Genomic DNA, 7,640 nt, shown 5'->3' with positions numbered 1-7,640 from the left:
GATAGATAGATAGATAGATAGATAGATAGATAGATAGATAGATAGATACATAGATACATAGATACATAGATAGATACATAGATAGATGATAAAAATATCATTAAAATATGAAGACTGGAGTTTATTTCTCATTTAAGAAGAGAAGAAAAGTCAAGGCATTTTTCTATCATAAAATACTCCTTTCCAAATGGTGCTGCAATGAGTATCAAGACTGTATCACTATACAGATGAGAAAATGGCACAAAGGTAGCAGTTTCTAGGTTCATACATGTTCACAGAGAATATTCATGTCCCTGGTCATTAGAGCAGTGCATACTCTTGAACCACACAAAGGTTATGCTGGTTTGTTTCACTGGGACCTATTTAATATTGCTGAAAGAAAACATAAGTGGTTAATTTCAGAGCCATTGCCTTCTTCACACCTCCTCACCATTCCTCTGCTCCTTTCCCCAAATTCATTTGAAAAAGTCAAAGGAAACCTTGTTAGTGCATTAACGTGTTTTCAATATATCAAACTAAACATTGGCCCAGATACTTACAGCTATGAAATTTTAATAGGTAGTATCAATTGTTTCATTACATTACCCAAAGCTTTCCTCTTTGTGAGGTGGTCATCTCAAGTATATGACATAGTAACATAAATTTGATATGCACAGGGACATATTGTCTCGCTTAACATTCAATCAATTATTTAAGGAGAAAACTGGGATGCTGAGAATAAACTGCTTAAAAACTATTGACATAGAGTGGACAGAAAGGACAGAATGATGAAAAAGAGAGTGGAAGATCACTATATAATTAATTCCTTCTGCAGAGCCTGGAAGGGACTATATAGTGCCACAAAGATGCAGCTGGAGCCATGGGACACTTTATCCTCAGAAATGTCATCTCCCCTTTAGTAGAAAATACCAGTTGGCTAACATATAATTATTTGCAGCTAAAAATAGCCTTTGTGGCAACCATCCTAGATTGGCTTTATGTCTTTGAATGATTACCATTAGGGATAGTGATTGTGTGTTGTACGTCATCAACAAGCATTTCTGGGGACATAAACACAAACCATTGGGTTGTCTTTTCCTAGTTTCCTTGCAAAGGAAGTAATTTCTTACTTCAGCCGAAAAGAAATGGTGCCTGATTACACTAGACACTGTACAAGGTCTCAGACACAATAGGAAGGTGAGATTTTTAAAGAAGTGTGAGATGGTTAAGAGAAGGCATTTGATGGGGAATCGGGGGATAGGTAGATATTTCATTTACCACTAACAACAAAATTCACAAGTTCTTCCCATTGCTGGCATGAACCTATATGTGTGGAATAAAGAGTCAATTACCTTTGATGTAATTTACAATAAATGGATATTTTTAAATTATCAAAGAGTTGGGGGCTGGAGAGGTGACTCAGCAGTTGAGAGTACTTGTTGTCTTTGCAGAGTTCCTGAGTAATATTCATAACTCCAGGAGCACTGTACACCTTCTTCTGGCCTCCTAGAGTATACCCTCACGTGGTATCCTGACATATGACTGGACTTGTCTTCTAGTGAATTTGTTATATTTAAGAGAATTGTATGAAATAGGTGGGCTTTAAGATAAAAGCATGTTGCATGGTACACTTATGTGAATAGTAGGTATGCTCTGGAGTTTAAAGAGTTCTTCATAGTCTTCTTGAGCTGGAATGAGAATCCCTGTGAGTAGTTTCCTATCACTGCTAGAAGCTGTAATTCACAGGCAGTGTGCCTACCTGACTGTTCTTGTTCCTATGCTGCCCATGCTAGAGGCGGCTTCAGACTTGACTTTATAATAGCAAGGTTTAGAAATATCTAGAACACTCTACCATTTAATCATTAAGTTTTTATTAATTTCTTGAGTACAAGGTATAATTTGATAGGTAGACATTTGTCAGAATAAACGTGTTTCTTGGGGGCAAGGAAACATGAAACATTATTTTATCCTTAGTGTCTTTTCCTCAGCCCTATTCACAGAGCTCCACCCAGTGAGCCTAGTGCTGTAAGAGGAAAGAAATTATCTTATAGCAGTATCCCACAACACTGCCTCCAAGAAACAAGAGCCTGCTTATCTTGTTCATGTGATCCTTTTAATTAATTAATAGTATTCCAATTACATTTGTCTTCTTCATAATGTTTGTCCAATAAAATTAATTTCCTATGGGAGTTTGCATAATGAATATGTGATATATAAATTGTCTATCTCCTAATTAGTGAACAGACTTAAAACACTTAAAATCAATATGATGAACCCTAATTAATATTCAGTCCTACCTGCATGGTCAAGGTTGCTCGCAGGTGGTAAAGTAGTGCTAGAATATCATTAAACACTCTTGATTATAAAACAGGGAAATATATATCATGTTGTGATGATTTGTTTCAGTTGTTAATCTAAAGTCACTTGGAAGTGAGACTCAATGGACTGTCTAGATTAGGTTGTCCTGCGGATATGTCCCTGGAGATTCTGTTGGTTACATTGGTTAACTTGGAATGATGTAGCCCACTGTCTACAGCATCATCTAGGTTTGGTTTGGGTCTGTATAAGAGTGGCAGGAGGGAGATGAGTAGAAGCCATGTATGCATTAATTAATTTCTCCATGCTCTTGAATCTGGACGTGTTATGATTTGATTAACTCCTTCCAGTTCCTACCCCTCTGACTTTCTCCACAATCAAGAGCTCAACTATACAGTCTCTGCTAAGATGTATACATTGTTTTGTCACAGTGGCAGGAAGTATAAAAGAATGACATCCATATAAAAGAATGAATTCAGAAAATGTAACTTTGGAAAAGTGCTTGTTATTCAACAATTTTTTGAATGTCAATAAAATGCAAAATATGAAAAAATAGAAACAAACCACAGCCTGTGTGATTTTACAGAGCATTTCAGATAGGGAATGCTTATATCAGCTGATCTATGGGGGTTGCCATGACTACCTTATTTGATGTAGAAGAAACAAACCTGGAAGTGGGTGCCACTCCTCAATGAATTGTATAACCACGACTTATATTAAAGTAGAGAAGGCTAGCTGAGAACTAGACCTTCCTGCGTTCATTCATCTGTTCTTGACTATGGCTGTGATGTGATTGGCTAGACTTAGTTCTTGCCTTGACTTCCTCACAGTGATAGACTGACTTGGAAATTTAAATCAAGATAATTCTTTTTCCTTTTCTGTTAAGATGGTTTATCAAAATCACAGAAATGAAAGTAGAACAGATATTTTATATAACATGTATGCACAGGAAAAAGATGCAGACTTCTAGTTACATCTGTCTAATAGGTCATATTTCTTATGCCTAATTATTTTATTTTGGAGTTAATGCTTTAAAAAAAATAAAGCTTCTACCTGTTTACCTGTGTACTCCTGTACTTCTTTAAGAGAGTTACTTATGTCCTTCTTAAAATCCTCTATCATCATCATGAGAAGTGATTTTAAATCTGAATCCTGCTTTTCCAGTGTGATGGGATGTCCAGGGCTTGCTATGGTGGAAAAACTGGGTTCTGATGTAACTTTGGTTTCTGTTGCTTATGTTCTTGTGCTTGCCTTTCTCCATCTGTTTAACTCTAGTGTTACCTGCACTCACTGTGTATGACTGGAGTCTGTCTTTCCAGTAATCTTGATTGTGTCAGAACTCCTCAGAGTCCAAATGTCTCTGTGATCTTTTGATCCTAAGCTCATGTGTGGAAAACTCCTGGGATTCAGGACGCCTCTGGGATCCTAAAATCCTGCTTCTCTTAGTGCAGTGGTTCCTCTAGAATGGCTCAGGACACAGTGTCTCCAGAAGAGCAGACCAGCAAGGAGTCTGCTGCTCTGAGTTCAGTGGCTACTTCAGGATGGCTCAAGATATGGTGTCTCCACAGGAGCAGACCAGCTAGGTGTCTGCCCCAGACAAAAGGACCAGGTGAGGGGTAGAAGGGAAGTGGTACTCCGGAAGGGTGAGGTTTGGGTTGTTGATGGGTCCTGAGTGCCCCTAGCCCCCAGTTGTAACGCTGGGGCTTAGGAAGTGGGAGGGTGTTCTTACCCACTGCTCTGAGTGCAATGGCTCCTCTAGGAGGGCTCAAGATATGGTGTCTCCACAGAAGCAGACCAGCTAGGTGTCTGCACCGAGAATGTGGAGAAGGAGGAACATTCCTCCATTTTTGGTAGGATTGCAAGATGGTGCAACCACTCTGGAAATCAGTCTGGCAGTTCCTCAGAAAATTGGACATGGTGTTATCTGAGGACCAAGTTATACCGCTCTTGGGAATATACCCAGAAGATGCTCTAACATATAACAAGGACATATGCTCCACTATGTTCATAGCAGCCTTATTTATAATATCCAGAAGCTGGAAAGAATCCAGATGTCCTTCAACAATGGAATGGATACAGAAAATGTGGTACATTTACACAATTGAGTGTTACTTGGCTATTACAAATAATGAATTCACAAAACTCTTAGACAAATGAATAAAACTAGAAAATATCATCCTTAATGAGGTAATTCAATCACAAAAGAACACACATGGTATTCACTCACTGATAATTGGATATTAGCCTAGAAGCTTGAAATACCCAAGATTCAACTCACAGACCACATGAAGCTCATGAAGAACAAAGATCAAGTAGGGGCACTTCGGTCCATCTTAGAAGGAGTAACAAAATGCTCATGAGACCAAATATGGAGACAAAGTGTGGGACAAAAACTGAAGAAGGGGTTGTCTGGAGACTATTCCACCTGGGTATCCATCCAATGTGCACTCACCAAAGGTAGACACTGATGTGGATGCCAGGAAGTGCATTCTGACAGGAGCCTGACATAGCTGTGTCCTTAGAGGTCTGCCAGAGTCTGACATATTCAGAGGCAGATGCTCACAGCTAACCATTGAACTGATCAAGGGGTTCCCAATGGAGGAGATAGAGTAAAGACTGTAGGAGCTGAAAGGGTTTGTGACCCCATGAGGAGAGCAACAATACCAACCAACCAGAGCTCCCAGGGTCTAAACCACCAACCTGGGAGCACATAGGGAGGGACCCATGGCTCCAGCTGTAAATATGAGGATGATGGCCCTGTCAAGCATAGGTGGGAGAGGAGATCCTTGGTCTCATGAAGGCTGGAGGCTGTGTGTGGGGGAATTCAAGGGTGGGGAGGTAGGAGTAGGGAGGTAGGTAGGGGCACATCTGCAGAAAAGCAAGAGGAAGGGTGATGGGATAGAGGGGTTCCTGGGGAGGGCAGAAATGGGGTAAGGGGATAACATCTGAACTGTAAATAAAATATCCAATAAAAAATACAAAAAATAAAAAATAAAGCTATTTTCAAACTGGGGAGCTGAAACATTGCTATCATCTTTTCTATCTAGTGCTATGAGCAAATGCTAGAATGAAATGCTAAAACAAACAAAAAACCTGACAAAACAAAATATTATTTAACATTGTATATCCAAGTTGTAATTAGATAAGAAATAAAAGCTGTACATATTTTTCCCTTCTCTGTGCATTGAAAGGGAGCTAGAACCTGTAGAGACAACCTCCAGTAGATAGGCATGGCCCCGGTCAAGGGATTGTGCCACTCACATATTTCAAAGCTTTTAAACCCAGAAATGTTCCTGTCCAAAGGAAGAACAAGGAAAAAATGGAGTAGAGACTGAAAGAAGGGCCATTAGGGGACTACCTCACCTAGAGATACATTCTGTGTGCAGACATTAGACCTGACACTGTTGTTGCTGCCAAGAGGCACTTGCTGACAAGAACCTGGCGTAGCTGTTCCTTGGGAGGTACAGCCAACAACTGCCTAATGTAAATGTGGATCCTTGGAGTCAACCATCAGACTAAGCTTGGGGACCCCAGTTGGGGAGCTAGCTTAATGATTGCAGGAGCAGAGGGGAATTGCAAGAGCAGAGAGAGATTGCAACACCATAGAAAGAACAACATCAATTGGCTGAACCACCCATTGCTCCCAGGGACTAGACCACTAACCAAGGAGTATACAGGGAGAAATCCATTGCTCCAAATACAGATGTAGCAGAGAATGGTCTGGTCTGACATGAATGGGAGGGGCGGCCCTTGGTCCTTTAGAGGTTTGATGCCTCAGTGTAGGTGGAGCAGGAGAGGGTATGTGGGTGAGGGAGCATCCTCATAAATGGGAAAAAGGACGAAGGAGAGGGGAGATGTGGGATGGGGGGTTTGTGGAGAAGTAACCTGTAAGTGGTATATAATTTGGGATGCAAACGAATGGAATGATTATTTAAAAAAAGAAAAAATTAAATGATATTACTAAGTGCATATGAATTGATCACACTGTGGTGAAGGAGGCCTATACATATATATTCATGAGTAAAATCTTGACTAACACTATATTGTGGTTTGGGCATTAAATGACCTCTCATAGGCTCATGAAGTGATGCTGTTTGTGAAGGATGTGGAACCTTTTAGATGTGGGGGCTTGCTGGGATAAGTAGGTCTCTGGAGATGTTCTTCAGATCTACTTCAAGTTCAATCTGCTTCCTGACAACTAAAATAGTGTGGCCATCTGGTCTCCTTCTGTCATCTCCAGTCTCTACCTTCATGAACTGTATTCCCTTGGGTCTACAGTCACCACCTTCATAAACTTTATCCCCCTAGGTCTTCAGTCGACATAAACCTATTCTCTCTTAAGTTGCATTTATTGGTGCATTCTGTCATAGCAATAGGAAACGTAACAAAGATACATGTTTTCTGAAGACTAATTTGGAGACTTCCATAGAAACTACACCCCTCCCCTTATAAGAGCCTTAAGCAAAATATATCTCCAAAGCTCATTCAACAGCTTTGTTATTTATTCCATATAGTATTCACCAGTGATTCTCTAATTCAAAGACTTAAGGATGCTGTGGTTGAAGATGTTGGGTTGTTTTGTTGTATTTTGTTTGATTTTGTTGTTGTTGCTTGGGTATTTTGCTTTGTTTTGTTTTTATTTTGCTTTTTTTGCTCTATTTATCCTAGAAGATCAGAATGTGTTCTCTTCAGAGTATACTTATGAAGTAATGACAGGCTTCTTTCTGTCATCATATTTTTCTCTAGTATGTTCTTGGACAAAGAAATACTTGGATATGGCAGGTGTAGTAGAAGATACTGAGGGCAGTGCTCCAATATGCTATGAAAAGAAGGAAGGCACATATTTCAGACTCTGGGACTCCTACTCCTCTCCAAAACTGCGTACTGTTACACATTAGTCCAAAGAATCTTTTCCTTCACCCTCCTGTCATCATTTCAGGTTTTGTATCCTGTGTTTCAGCAGCTTTTATTAGTTTTATTGAATGAGTGTAGACAAATGCTAGCAGAAAGAAAAACACAGGAGCTTGGATATATGATGGCCTGGTCAGTATAGTGCTTTCCCTGTAAGAGCGAGAGCCTTAGTTCTATTATTAGACCTGGTATAAAATGCAGAACATGAGCAATAAAAGACAGGCATGTTTTCAGTAAAAGAAATAGGCAGCTAGCTACCTGGATCTCATTGTCCAGGAACCCTAGCCTACTTGACAGGTTACAGGCCGGTGAATAGACTTGCTGTAACAACAACAACAACAACAAAATAGAACAACAACAACAACAAAATAGAACAATAGCTGTTGAATAATAGTCAATGTTATCATAACTAACACACACACACACACACACAC

The 7,640-nt window shown here is 39.8% G+C and overlaps 1 protein-coding gene across 5 annotated transcripts in view; it reads right to left on the bottom strand.

Moving 5' to 3' along the window:
* Dpp10 (dipeptidyl peptidase like 10) overlaps positions 1-7,640 on the bottom strand; it is a 1,453,779-nt gene that overhangs the window by 484,733 nt on the left and 961,406 nt on the right. The window lies entirely within an intron of this gene.

This window comes from Grammomys surdaster, unplaced genomic scaffold, assembly GCF_004785775.1.
Source record: "Grammomys surdaster isolate TR1022 unplaced genomic scaffold, NIH_TR_1.0 208, whole genome shotgun sequence".
Classification (NCBI taxonomy): Eukaryota; Metazoa; Chordata; class Mammalia; order Rodentia; family Muridae; genus Grammomys; species Grammomys surdaster.
The sequence above is the reverse complement of the archived record's forward strand: the minus strand, read 5'-3'. Positions and strand labels throughout refer to the sequence as shown.